Source organism: Ursus americanus, chromosome 27 (genome assembly GCF_024610735.1).
Source record: "Ursus americanus isolate L20-20 chromosome 27, mUrsAme1.1.p, whole genome shotgun sequence".
NCBI classification, from domain to species: Eukaryota; Metazoa; Chordata; class Mammalia; order Carnivora; family Ursidae; genus Ursus; species Ursus americanus.
The window spans coordinates 16,294,478-16,308,128 of NC_142153.1; the positions used below are offsets into that span (position 1 = coordinate 16,294,478).

General features: G+C 44.2%; 1 protein-coding gene and 1 long non-coding RNA gene across 12 annotated transcripts in view; both read left to right on the forward strand.

Annotated features, from left to right (window-relative positions):
• The window catches only part of RBPMS (RNA binding protein, mRNA processing factor), a 183,035-nt gene that overhangs the window by 16,676 nt on the left and 152,708 nt on the right, over positions 1-13,651 (forward strand). The window lies entirely within an intron of this gene.
• Positions 1-13,651, forward strand: part of LOC123780354 (uncharacterized) — a 49,515-nt gene that overhangs the window by 14,860 nt on the left and 21,004 nt on the right. The window contains exon 1 of the long non-coding RNA XR_006776381.2: positions 1-13,392. This exon is cut by the window's left edge and continues 14,860 nt beyond it. This is a non-coding gene — a long non-coding RNA (uncharacterized LOC123780354). The remainder of the gene's footprint in view (positions 13,393-13,651) is intronic.

Here is a 13,651-nt window from a genome sequence, read left to right on the forward strand (position 1 = left end):
AATCTCAGAAACATTGTACTAACTTCTACTCCCACCAAGACTATCAGCAGGCCCCTTTTTCCTGCATCCCATGCCACCGCGGTTGTAAAATGTTTTCAAAGGTTGCTCCTCTCCTGTGGAGTTTTCCACACTCGCGTTCCGTGCTTCGTAATAGTCCTGTCTGATCTGCACAACACTTGGACATGACGGATTGACCTGAACAACAACAACAAACCCCACCCCACTTCAAGACCTTTCCCAACTGTTTCTTGTACTGCGGTAGGCCCCCAAATGCCTAATTTCTGGAGATGTCCTTCTCAAGTTCAGTTGAACAGCATGGAAAGTGTTGATTTTGTGAGCTTCGTGTATTAGGTCCCTGATAGATATTGCTGGCTATAAACTCAGTGACCGGGGAGGAGTCCAGTACCTGGGGTGTTCTGTGTGCATGTCTAGAACATTTCAGTGAATCCGTTGCAGCAATTTTCAGGTGAACCAATAACCCTGCCAGTTTAAAAACTGAGTTGTAAAAGGCATCTCGATTTCGGAGATGTTCCGTTCTGGAAACCTGTGTCTCAGAGCTGGTGGATACCTCCCATCTCGGCTTTTCTGGTTAACATGGAGGGCTTGCGCTCGAGAAGAGAGACATTCTTGGACGGACTGGTCAGTTGGACATAATCGAATTGGAGGAGGAAGGAGCTTTTATAGAGTTAAAATGATGCCTTTAGGTGTGGACTGTGCAGTGTATCTACTAGTGGAAGTGTTTTCCTCCCCTCTGAGTTGAGGAGGAGGGCCTGGAGTTCCGGTGTCCGAGTGGGCCCAAGTGTTCCTCTGAGTGACAGACCACCAGGACATCTCCTCTTCCCCGCAGGGGCTGTGTTCCCTGTGGGTGCCCACCATCTAGCCAGAGCCAAACGCTGTCTGAAGAGGAAAGCTCAGGTCTCCCTGTATGAGCAGGGCAACCCCAGCCCACAAGGCCTCTTTAATTGTTAACAGAACATTCCTGCAGAGCACACACCCTCCACAAAGCCTACACACATGTTCTTAGAGTGTGACTCGAGGAAACGAGCAGATGTAATGGAAACCTCAGTCTTGACTCATCCTGACTCTTACATATGAATGGAATTTGCATCTCATTTAGCTTTAATTTAACAGTCTTTCAGGGTAAATTCCCATGGAGGTCATGAAATACTGAATTTAGATGCCCATAAGGCCTTTCTCAAAGGGACTGGAGACTCCTTTGCAAATAAAAAATGTGCCTTCTTTTCCTTGAGCCCTTGATTTCAGTCGACAGCTGGTGAAGGAGTCGGTGAAGGGGGACATTGTTTAGTGGTGAAGAGGTTCAGCTCCCCCGGGGGTACAGTCCTTAGTCCTGGTTGAAGACAGGCCTTGAACCCGGTGTTTTGTTGGCTGTTCGGTGGGGATGTAGAGGTGGTTACCAAGAAGCACTTTTCCTGCCTACTTCCTTTCCTACTTGGAAAGACCTAGTCAGCGCAGAAAACAATGGGAAAATGACACTGAGTTCCTATATAAATTGACAAGTTGTGTAATACAGACAGGGCTCAGAAATTCAAAGAGATCAGTGTGGATGAAAGTAAAACCAGCTTTGTGGAAGAGATGAGCCTTAATGAACTGGTAAGATTGAAATTGGTAGAAATGGGCACTGGGGTAGGAGTGTCCCCGTCATAAAAGTTTGGAAGTAGAAACGAAGGTGGGTGTATTTATATGGCAAGGAGGACCCTAACTGGCTGTTACCTTTTATGAATAAATAAGTAAATGAATGACCATGAGAAGGATATCTTCAAGACTTTTTTTGTCGTTGGTTTCCCCAACCACACCCGCTCCATGCAGGATAGATCTATACCCTGCAGAACCCAATGTCCATATGCTAAACCCTTTTTTTTTTCTTTTTTAAACTAGGCTTGCAAGGCCACACAGACTTTCAGATTAGCATATTGGATAAATAAAGTCTTTTCCTCTTTGACTATTCCTCCTTTCGCTTCCTTGATGAAACTGTTTACTCCCTGACTGCGTCTCCATTCTGACTCTTAAGGATAGCATGGCTTTATATCAGTCGCAGTGGTTCTTGGCTTTGGAAACCAAATGTGTAATTGCTAGGTGAGAGAGTCCGTCCAGTGATACTGCCCTCCTGCTATATGAAGCCCTGGTGACACAATGGGCAGCAGACAGACCTTGAACTTGACCTTCCTGGAGCTTTCAGGGTAGTGGAGAAGTGTGTACTGTACAAATAAAAGCACAAGTAAATATAGGCTCGCGAACTGGTAAGTGCTATACAGAAGCCTAGCTGACCTGAGAACTGTAATCGATGGGTTACAAGCGGATCTTGTGGACTTGGTTCTAGGCATTGCTCACATCGCTTCTTGTATGCTAACTCCTTTAGGCCTCCCTCCGCTAGCAGGTGAGGACCTGAGGCTCAGAGAGGTAAATAACTTGGTCTAGGTCACTAATAAATACCAAAGCCTGGATTTGAAGACGTAGGCAGTTCGTTCTAAGTCTGTCCTCTTATGCTGAACCTCAACGCCAGTCTGGAGGACTGTTCTTCGAAGTAAATTTAATAAGGAGATCAAGAGGTCTCTTGAGCCTCTTGCCTCTTGGGATTCTGCTTTCACAGAGGAATCTGAGATACGAGATTTGCCCAGGTCCTCCGTGACCAGCAATGTGGCAAGTTCTTTTCAAGGAGGTGGGTCACCCAGTTATACATAGCATCTTGAGTTTCAGAAACTCTTGGTTGCCTTGGACTTCATGCCATAGACTGTTCTTTTCCATCTTTTCCGTCCTGCTCCCCCCACCCCACACCACCCTCTGTCTGGACTCTAAATGACATCCCCAGCCTCCACTGCCTTTCTCACCCCTAGTCCATTCGCTGCTCATAGCAGATGACTCTTCCAAAGGTGTTACTCCCATAAATCCGCTAGCACCTGAAAACATTTGAAAACATTTGCAAATTCCTTGATCAAAGGGTCTGAGGTATATGAAAGTGCTCTGAAGATGGGAGAGCCCAGGACGTCACCATTTGTTGTCGTCATTAGGTAAGATCCAGGCTTTTTTTTTTTTTTTTAACCGTTTATTTTAGAGAGCACTCGTGAGCAGGGGCAGGGCAGAGGCAGGGAGAGAGAGAGTCCTGAGATCATGACCTGAACCTAAGCCAAGAGTCGGACACTTAGCCGACTGCGCCACCCAGGCACCCCCAGATCCAGATTTCTCTAGCAGACAAAGCTCCCCCTGCCCAGGCCCCTTCCTGCATTTCTGAACTTGTCTGCTGTCTTCCTGTAGGCGCGGTCTCCTCAGACTCCACCCAGCAGCTAGTCTAGTGTTCGTTCGTTCTTTAAGTAGGCTCCGTGCCCAGCATGGGGCTTGAACTCAAGACCCTGAGAGCAAGAGTCAGTCCGCATGCTCTGACTGAGCCCGGCAGGTGCCCCGAGTACTGTGTTCCTTTTTATGGCTGAATAGTGTTTCCCTTGTATGGAATAGAACACATCTTGTTTATTCATTCTTCAGTTGAACGTTTAAGTTGTTGCCACTTTTTGGGTGCTCTGTTCTTAACTAAGGTGTTCCGCCTCCAGGTCCCTGATGTTCTAGTGCATAGAGTGTTTTCTTCCATCCACTGCATGTGTTGACTTTTTTTTTCTCTTCCAGGCTTACCCTGTGGCCTTTCCTACTTGCCTATGGAGCTTTCCCTCCGTATTATTATGTCAGCCTCTGACTTACCTACTGAATGTGCTACCTCATATATGCACTTCACAAATACCTATGTCTGTTTGTTTATTCGGACCTCGAGCCTTTTTTTTTTTTTTTCCTTTCTTTAAAGACCAACAAATACCTATGGGGCACTGACTTTGTGCCTTGGGGGAGAATCCATGAATGAAGCTAAGCGTCTTGATCTTGTGGAGACTTTAAAGTCTAGCAGAGCTTCTATTCCAGGTGACTTAGAAATTATGCACACACACAGACACACACACACACACACACACACACGTACACAATGAACTGCTGCTCTTGTATATTTCCAGCACCTGGCCGTAAGATGTCCTATGGTATAGATTCTCAAGAAACCTTATTTGATAACTACTACGTTGAGGTTTTCTTAATTAAAAAAACAAAACAAAAAAACCAAGACCCCTTAACCCTCTCCAAGCTGTAGAGATGGCTGTCTTATTTCTTACAGGCACTATAATTACGGTTGCCAAATTTATTCAAGGAGGCGAAGAGGCGGGTACTAAGTGTCCTCTTGGAGAATGAAAACCAACTTGGGGGGAGCAAGTTTCCTGTCCTCACACAAGCCATGTCTTGACTCCACACCCTTGCCTAGATCTTGCTGCCTTTTCCTAGCCTGTTCAAGTAGGAGTCTTAATTATTCCAAGGATTGGAATCCTATGGAGACGCTGTGGGAGCTGGAGGGGGGAGGCTGGAGCCAGTTCCTCACTGTCAAAGTTGAAAAATCCTCCTCCTCCTCCTCCTTCCTGTTCGCTAATAAGAAAGCATTTACTCCATTCCTGACACAATTTGAGGCGCTCTTGGCCCCGAACCAAGCACCCAAGGAGACCTGCCGCTCCTTACCCCTTTTGGCATCATTAACTGTAGTGGGTCAGATGGCCACCTTCTCCAGTCTCTTGGAAATGACAGCGGCGGAGCTCTCCCAGAATACCGTGAGAACTAATGAGTTAATGTTTGTAGAGGCCTGTGGAAATGTTAAGTGCTCAGTGTTGTTATCTCTCTCTGAGCGTGGTTGCCTTATAAGGCTGTCCACTGGGCCCAGGGACTTCTGCTGGGGAGCTGGGCCAGCCTGTGAAGTTCGATGGCTGTGGCAGTCCAGGACCTTGTTCCCGGAATGGGCTCAGATTTCCTATTTTAATACTGGTGATACCGCTTTTTGCTAATTGCTAGTCCGGCTCTCACAAGTACTTTTCCCTCCGCTTCATAACGTCTATTTTTAGCACCCCCATCCCTGTGATTCTCGCCCTCGACCAAGTATAGTAAAAATCCACTTGGACAAAATAATCCAAAATTTGTAAACTTTCTGGACACGTAAGCTCCTTGTCCCAAGAATTATTTTGAAGTAAATTAATTATTTTTAAAATGCTGTATTTAAAAAAAGAAATGATGGGGTGCCTGGCTGGCTCAGTTAGTGGAGCAGGCAAGTGTCGATCTCAGGGTGGTGAGTTTGAGCCCCGCATTTGAGGTTAGAGTTTACCTAATAAAACAAATGGCAGGTACAACATTCAAATCGTGCTCCATTTTTACAAGATTGAAAATGTATAAATACTCAATGTAGATTACTTCAAGAGTTTGTTTCCTGGGGCGCCTGGGTGGCACAGTGGTTAAGCATCTGCCTTCGGCTCAGGGCGTGATCCCGGAGTTATGGGATCGAGCCCCACATCAGGCTCTTCCATTATGAGCCTGCTTCTTCCTCTCCCATTCCCCCTGCTTGTGTTCCCTCTCTCACTGGCTGTCTCTATCTCTGTCGAATAAATAAATAAAATCTTAAAAAAAAAAAAAGTTTCCTTTCGCGAAACAGACATTTCTTTTCAAACAGTAGTATGTAAACATGGAAATGTATATGTTCAAAATCCAGTTTTAAAGATTTTTTTTTTGTCATTCTGGTTGTCAGTGTAATGACATAGATTTGTTATCCTAGGTTTATTGATCTGGAAGGGACCTATGCGTTGCTTTTGTTCAGTAGCCCAACTTTGAGCAATGTGGCAGCTGAGTCTGGAGCCCATTCCCTTTTTTAAAGTAAGGGGCAGGGGCGCCTGGGCGGCCCAGTCGGTTGGGCGTTTGGCTCTGGGTTTTGGCTCAGGTCATGATCTCACAGTTGTAGGATCAAGCCCTTCGTCCTGCTTCAGACTCTTTCTCCTTCTGCCCCTCCCTGGCCATGCATGTGCGCTCTCACTCTAATGAATAAAATCTTAAAAAAAAAAAAAAAGAAAAGAAAAAAACTGCGTTGTTCTAATTGATCCCTGTTTCTCTCCCTGGAGGAAGAGCTGTCATCTCTTTCTGGATCCCAGATGTCAAGTAAATAACTCCTGTGCTTTGTGTTAATTTGTGAAATGGACAGAATGAAAGGTCTTAACAGCACCCTTTTTGGAGTAGGCTGAGATGGTAAGCTGTGTAGGATGTGCCAGATGGTGTTGTGGGTCAAGAGAGATGAGTAGACTATTTCTTAGAAGTATCTTGGTCATACCTTTCTCCCGTCATCAGAACAATAGGTCATTGGTTACTATCCGTGCTGTCGGCTGCTCTCATTTTCATTAATGATGTGGTTCGTGCTGGGCCAGGTCCCTTCTAAGTAACATAAGTCCTTTTTAGAGGCAGTAAGCAAATATTTTTGGTAAGTCTTGGACCTCCTCTATCTGTGTTTATAGGCACTCTCTTGTTTATAGGAGATGGTGCAGAGTTGGGGCGCTTTGGTTCGGCTTTCGTAGTTGTGGGAAGTGGGACAAAGTAGGCAGGGTCTGTTGCTGGTTGGCGTGTTTGCTTCCAACAGTATGCTAATGAACCCAGGGTCACTGGACCATTTGTGTGTAGGCCAGCCAGCTCTGCTCTGCTGGGATTCCAGACCTTGGACAGGAGGCTGGGTGATGTGTGTCACTGGTCACGAAGCTGGAGCGGACAGATGGCCAGACCCAGTAAAGGAACTCAGAACACACGCGCTCTGGATCACAGACTATAACTGTAAAATTTATGAGACAGTATAGCAGACGCTTTGCACAGTGTTTCTTTTAAAAAAATTTTTGAGGGGTCCCTGGGTGGGTCAGTTGGTTAAGAGTCTGACTATTGATCTCAGCTCAGGTCTTGATGTCAGGTTGTGAGTTCAGGCCTCACGCTGGGCTCCACGCTGCCCTTGGGGCCTACTTAAAACATGTCTACCGAGGATCCTAGGAAAATACAGTAAAATATAGGAAACAAAAATTGCTTGTTATCCCATTACTGACCAGTTTTACTTTTGGATTTCTCTGTTCATGACATTTTCTTTACTCGGCTTCCATGTTACTATGGACTTTTCTCCCCCTCTCTACCCCTGCTCCTTTATTCTCCTTTTCGTCTTTTTGTTGTTGTTGATTTGGTCCTTAAAATGAAAGTATACCTTCGAACCTCTGTCCTTTGTCTTCATTTCTTCTTATTCTGCATGCCTCTGGAGGACATCCTTTACCCCAGAGTTCTGCCGTGATCATCAGATTCAAACATCCAGGGGGTCCACACCACTTCGAATTGGATGTCTTCCATACACCATAAAGAACTTAACCCTTCCAGTAACTGATGTCCTTGTCCTCACCCCCAAACCTCCTGTGTTCCACATCTGCCCCCCTCCCCCAGGTGCCCACCTCTTCCATCTCCCTCCCTAACTAGTCCCTCACCGAAAACAATTCTGCCTCCCTCAAATCTGTGGACGTCTCCCCATCCTTCTCCCTTAACCACCCTATGCAGGTGACCGACAGAGCTTCCCACGCTGCCTTACCGGCTGGGGCTCCCTGTAGTCCTTGCTTTTTCAGGACAGCCAGGGTAACCTTTCAAAAAATGGAGATGCGCTCTGTCGTCCTGCTTAAAACCTTTTCACCGGCCCCCTTGCCAGAGAGCCGCCTCCGCAGGACTTTTTCCTGGAGGACTCTGCTTTTGTCCTTCTGAGCTTCATTCACTTCTCCAAGCATTTGTATCATTTACCGTGTCAGACACCAGATTCTGGAACAGGCTTCAAGGAGATGGGGAGAGATCCAGACAGACCTGGGACTGGGCGTGGCTGGGAGGATGTCATGGCTCTGTCTTGGGGAGCACCTGGGCCAGACCATGCGGTTAACCGCTTGGTGTGCTAGATGGCGGTGCGTGGACACACCATGCCGTGCTCGCTGTTGGGCACGTGGAAGTCCTGCAGTGTCTCTACTTGCTTTCCCGCCAGACTTCGAAGGATGGCTCCTGGAGAAAACCACGCGTGAAGCACACTGCACAGAGGGAAGAACGTCGCGTCGGGTTTCATCTAAGATCAGTGCTGCTGGGGTTGGTCAGCTTGACGGTGTGTTTTATACTTAAGGAGACTGTGTATAGGGCTCGGCTTTAAAGTAGCACAATGACTCCCTTTTGTAAGATTTCAAGTCCTGTTACATTGCAATGTGGGATTTTCAGAGTTGGGAAATCCCTGTGAGCCCGGACGCAGAGTGGTGTCTGGATTTCCTGGTGACTTACGTGTTGGAAGAGTTGCATAGATAGTAGCCATGTCCCCTGCTTCGTTTTGGGTTTGTTTTGCATCATCGTCCAGATAAACTAAACAAAATGATAAAGGATGGAAAAGGCCCTCCATTACTGTAGTCAGTGTTTGTGTAAATGTTAATCCCTAGGAAATAGCAGGGTCTTCGCTCTCCAGTCTTCCACATCCACTCTTCTACCCTCATTCTGCCCTCTTGAGGTTTTCCATTTATTGTTCTTTTGGTGGGGGAGGTTGTTCTTCAAAGGAACACACAGATTTATTTTTATTCTTATTTTTTTACGTTCTCTAAGAATACAATAAAATCTTTCGTGTTTGTGATCCCTGAAAAGTCTGTTAAAATGTTCAGAGAGTTTACTGTCATTTGGACACAGAACACAGTGGATCACATTGCCTGGGTATTTAAGTGTCTACCAGAATGTTTGGAATTGTTGGATACCAGCTCTGGTTTTCTTCTTTGTGGTCTGTGCGCGGCACAATGAATCTTCGCTAGTCACTCCCAGATAACGGATTATCAGTAGCTGAAATCGACACGGAGACTCCTCAGAACACCTGTTTCTCATAAACCTAGAAAGTCGCACAGAACCATAAATACCACGGCCCCTCAGTTTTCTGTTAAAAAAAAAACTACAAAGTAATAAGTACTTGTAATTTTTAAGGTATAAAAATACAGACGTACTTGCAGCAAATATGTAATACTCTCCTCAGTCTCCCATCTCATCCTGTTCCAGAAGTGTATTCGGAGTTAATGACTTAATATGCACCTTTCTTTCTTTTTAATTTGAGACAGGGCACAAGCAGAGAGGAGGGTCACAGACAGAGAGGGAGAAGCAGACTCTCCGCTGAGCAGGGAGCCCTATGCAGGGCTCCATCCCAGGACCCTGAGATCATGACCCCAGCTGAAGGCAGACGCTTAACTGACTGAACCACCCAGGCACCCTTAATAGGCGTCTTTCTATGCACTTAGATACAGATAAAAATGTTTTGTAACATGCAATACGTGGTTTGTTCTATTTTTAACTTGACAATAAATCCTAAACCTTCCATGTCAGAATATATAGCAGTAGCTCACTCTTTGTAATAGCTGTGTAGGACTATAGTATTACATTGTAGAGATGTAAAATAATATATTTTATTTCCCTGCTGACTGACATTTGAATTATTTTCTGTATTTTTGCTGTTACTTAATGATATTGCAAGAAGCTTCTTTGCATATAGAAACAGGTGTGCTGGTATTTCTAATAAAGCAGTAAAGTTGCATTTTATGCATTTGACTTGTTAGAATTTGACCGTATGTACGCCTGTATAATCAAAACTAAAATCTTTGGGGCGCCTGGGTGGCTCAGTCGGTTAAGCGTCCAGCTCTTGATTTCAGCCCAGGTTATGCTCTCAGGGTCATGAGATCAAGCCCCGCTTTGGGCTCAGCCCTGGGCATGGAAAATTCTCTCTCTCTCTCTCAAAAAAAAATAAATTTTATTTTGTCCATGTGTTCTTTAGGATCTATGTACATTGGTAATTGGTAAATATAACTTATATTTATGTATATTAAGCATTTTTGAATAAAAGAACATCTACTTGAACAGTTTATGGGATCATCAAGGTGGTTTTTTTTTTTTGTTTTTTTCACCATAAGGCATTGTATAATTTACCCTTTAACTCTAGAACCTGAGTATAATGTAAAAATTCCTAGAAGTGGAATTTCTGGATGAGAGTATGCACTTAATTTTTTGATAATGCTGAATTACCCTGTAAAAAGATTTACCAATTTATAATCCCATCTGGAGTGTTCATTATTCCATATGCTTTCCAACATTAGATATTATCTATCTATCTTGGCAGTTGTTGGTATTTCGTTAATTTGTATTTTAATGAAGTTACCATTTTAATGTGTTCACCAGTTTTTAGTCTTTTAAACGATTTGGTTTATTCCTTTCTTCTATTAAAGTTGTCTTGCTGATTCTTAGCTGGTCTTTATTGTAAATATTGCCTAATATATGTATTTTTGGAAATATTTTCTCTAGTTTTTTTTCCCTGTCTTTTAAGGCTAGGCCCAAATTGTCATTGTTGCTGTCAGTGTGTGCTTAAAAATCCAAGATGTGCTTAAAAATCCAAGATTATCAATTGAAAAAAATTAGAACTAATAACAAAACTTCAGTAAGGTGGCCAGACAAGATAAACACAATCACAGTGCTTTTTTTTTTTTTTTTAAACACACCAGCACAGGAAAGCAGTGTGCCAGCATAGTCAGTTTAGAAAACATAATGAAGAAAATGAAAAAGATAGTATTCTGGACAGCAGTAAAAACAAGTTTGCAAGAACTACCTGACGAATACTGTATTCTGAAGGACATAAAAGATCTGAGTAAATGAAAATAAAGACTGTATTCTTGGGTGGGTATTATAAAGTCCATTTCTTCCAAATTAATTTGCAGATTAAATACAAGTCAATAAAATTTTCAAAACTTTTTAAAAAAGATTTTATTTGACGGAGAGAGACAGCCAGCGAGAGAGGGAACACAAGCAGGGGGAGTGGGAGAGGAAGAAGCAGGCTCCTAGTGGAGGAGCCCACCCAGTGCGGGCTCGAGCCCACCTGGGATCATGCCCTGAGCCGAAGGCAGCCACTTAACGGCTGAGCCACCCAGGTGCCCCCAAAATAATTTTTAAAGAAGTTGAAAAACTAGTTCTGAAGTTCAGCTGGACTTAATAAATGTATATAAAGCCAAGATAAGTTTGAAAAAGAACTATGAAGGAGGACTTTCTTCACCAGATATCAAAGCCCAAGTCAAAAGGTTAAAAATGTTTGAAAATAGTATGAAATCACTAATTGAGATTGTAGGCCAGAAAGGTATGAATTGACTGGTTTAAGGTCAGAGAGCTAGATAGGGACATTTTTCATGAAGTATAAAAGTATTTCTCATTTTCTGAGAAATGAGGCTAATTTTTAGCAAAACTCCATTTGGGGATTTCTAAAAAGCCAGTGTATTTTGGGAAAATTACGCACTCAAGGAATCAACTTAGGGACTTCAACAAAGCTTGAACAGAGGTAGGTTAGAAAAGGAAAACGCTCGTGCAAATTTGCTAAGTCCTTGTGTGTTTCATATTCTGGCATTTTCTCTGTGAACGTAGCCAAATAGTTCAGGGGTGGAAGGTGAAGAGAGTCCTGGGGCTTATCTAGGAACAGTAGGTAGGAATGCGTTAGAAACTTGGAATCAATTGACAGGCTAGTTACTATTTTAGTGATATTGTGAGTTAAAAGCCTAAAATATTTATGTGTTTGAAGTCACGAAAATGGCCAGTGTTAACTTATTTTCCTTCTATGTTTTAAATTTGTGTGAATTGTGAAGATGAGTAAAAAATATACACATGGGAGGGGATTTAGAGTTTCAATTACTTGTGTGAAAATTTGGCATGGTTTGTTTTGTTTTTCTTAGATTTTTTTTTTCTTGAGTGCGGTGTGAGCTGGTCAGCTGCAGAACCTTGTCGGTGAACCGATAGCATCTAGGGTGGAGCTAAGGGCGGAAGCATGTTTAATCACATACTCACCAACTTCCTGGCACTAAGAAAGTTATCACCAGACAGCAGCTCCCAGGCTAATTTAACTTTAGTTCTGGACAGGCACATCTGCAGCAATCATTTTCAAAGTAGGTTTCTTAAAGAAGTTGGAGGCATTATTTGGCTTCCTTTTTCAGGCGGTGTTTTCATGAATCCTCCATAGTGTGTGTGTGTGTGTGTGTGTGTGTGTGTGTGTGTGTGTGTGTGAGCCATTCAAGATTCCTTGAAGTGCAAATGTCCTCTCCACGTACTCTATTTGGTATCGTTAAATTTGAAAGCACAACATCACATAGATGATTTTTTTTTTTTGGAGAAAATTTTTGCATACCTACTATGTGCAGTGCCCTCTGGACAACTCATGGGGGAGGTGGAAAGGATTAAACAGAGTTAGAAAAGACTGTTGTAATAGATAAAAATAACAGTTATCCCTGGGTTGGAGATTGAAGAAAAATTCTTAGAAGCAGTAGTAGCATTTGGGCTGGGCTGTGTAGGATTATCCACTGTTGTCGTATACACAAATCCAGGCTTTGTTGAGGCACGAGTGCTCCATGGCTCTTCCTCTTGGAGGAGCTTACTGTACAAAAGAAACCCCAGTGTATGTTTCTGAATAAATTTAGTCCTATCTGGGGGTAGATCTTGGAAATCCTTCCACTTGGGCTCATTGTTGTCACTTTTCTTATGTAAATGCACACCCAAGAAGTCGTAGGAAAAGTTAAAAAGTCACCTTTTAAAAGAAATGGAAAGGTCCCGAGTTCTTAATGGTGTGGAATGGATGTGTGTTGCTGAAACAAAGTTGCGTTTTCAATATTTGTTTCTGTCTCCTATTTGTGCTGGGTGAACTCAGCGCAGCAGGGAATCCTGTTTGCTACCCTGAGCCTTTTCTGTTTCACAGGTCATTTTGTAGGGGTAAATTATCTGTTCATTTCACCTGTCCAAAGTCAGGCTGAGAACCAGGACCTGGCTCAGAGGCCTACAAGCAGTGAGCAGTTGAAATGTCTATTACGAATCCATGCCCTTGACCTCTGGGGCTACGTTATTAAGAGCTGTTCAGCCTCCCTTGTGGCTTTTTTATCCCGGATACTGAGTCGCCCTGAGCTTTGCTGTCTGGCTTCCCAGCCTTCCAGGTCTCTGTCCACCAGGGCCCTACGAGGGCGCTGTCTTTTCTCGCTGTGCCTGGAGATCCAGACTCTCAAACCTCTGTAGCCTGTGTCCCTTATCTGTTCACGTGTTCCGTCACCTTGCGGTATTTATAGGTCACCAGTTCTGCTTTGGTTTGAAGTCCGGCGGGGCCGCACTTGGCACCTCTCTGCTCTTTGTGTATGACGCCTGTGGTTGCCTAGCTACCTGTGAGGGGACCAGTGAGGACTGGTCTGCTAGGGGAAGCCTGGGAGGGGTTCTCCGGTGTGGGCGAGGCTTCGAGGGGAGGGCCAAGGGGAAACCTGCTGTTGGAGGAAGGGCCCCTTCTTCCATTTCCTCTCTTCACTCTTTCTCCCTTTTTTCTTTCCTCTCCGTTCTTCATTTCTGCTTCTATCTTCGGCCCGCTGGTGCCCATGAGGACCACAGAATCTGTGGAGTAAATTGGTCGAGGAGTAAGGGACTTCCCGGAAAGAGAATATCTTAGTGCAGATTTTCAGGGACGGAGTCACACTGGTCAGTTGAGAAGAACGACATGATGGTGAAGAGTTTCCATTGGATCTGCATTTAGAAAATTGAGAGGAGCTTCCTTTCCGCTGCTTCTCGGTGCTTTGAGCTTGGGAGTCAGCCAGGGGAGGTTTTGAGTGCGAGTTTCCTATTCTGGCTGTCCTTTATTAGCTGTGTTATCTTGGGCAAGCTACTTAATTCTCTGAGGCTAGATCTTCCTGTGTAAGTTGGGAATGACAAAATCTACAACATAGGGTTGTATGCGGAC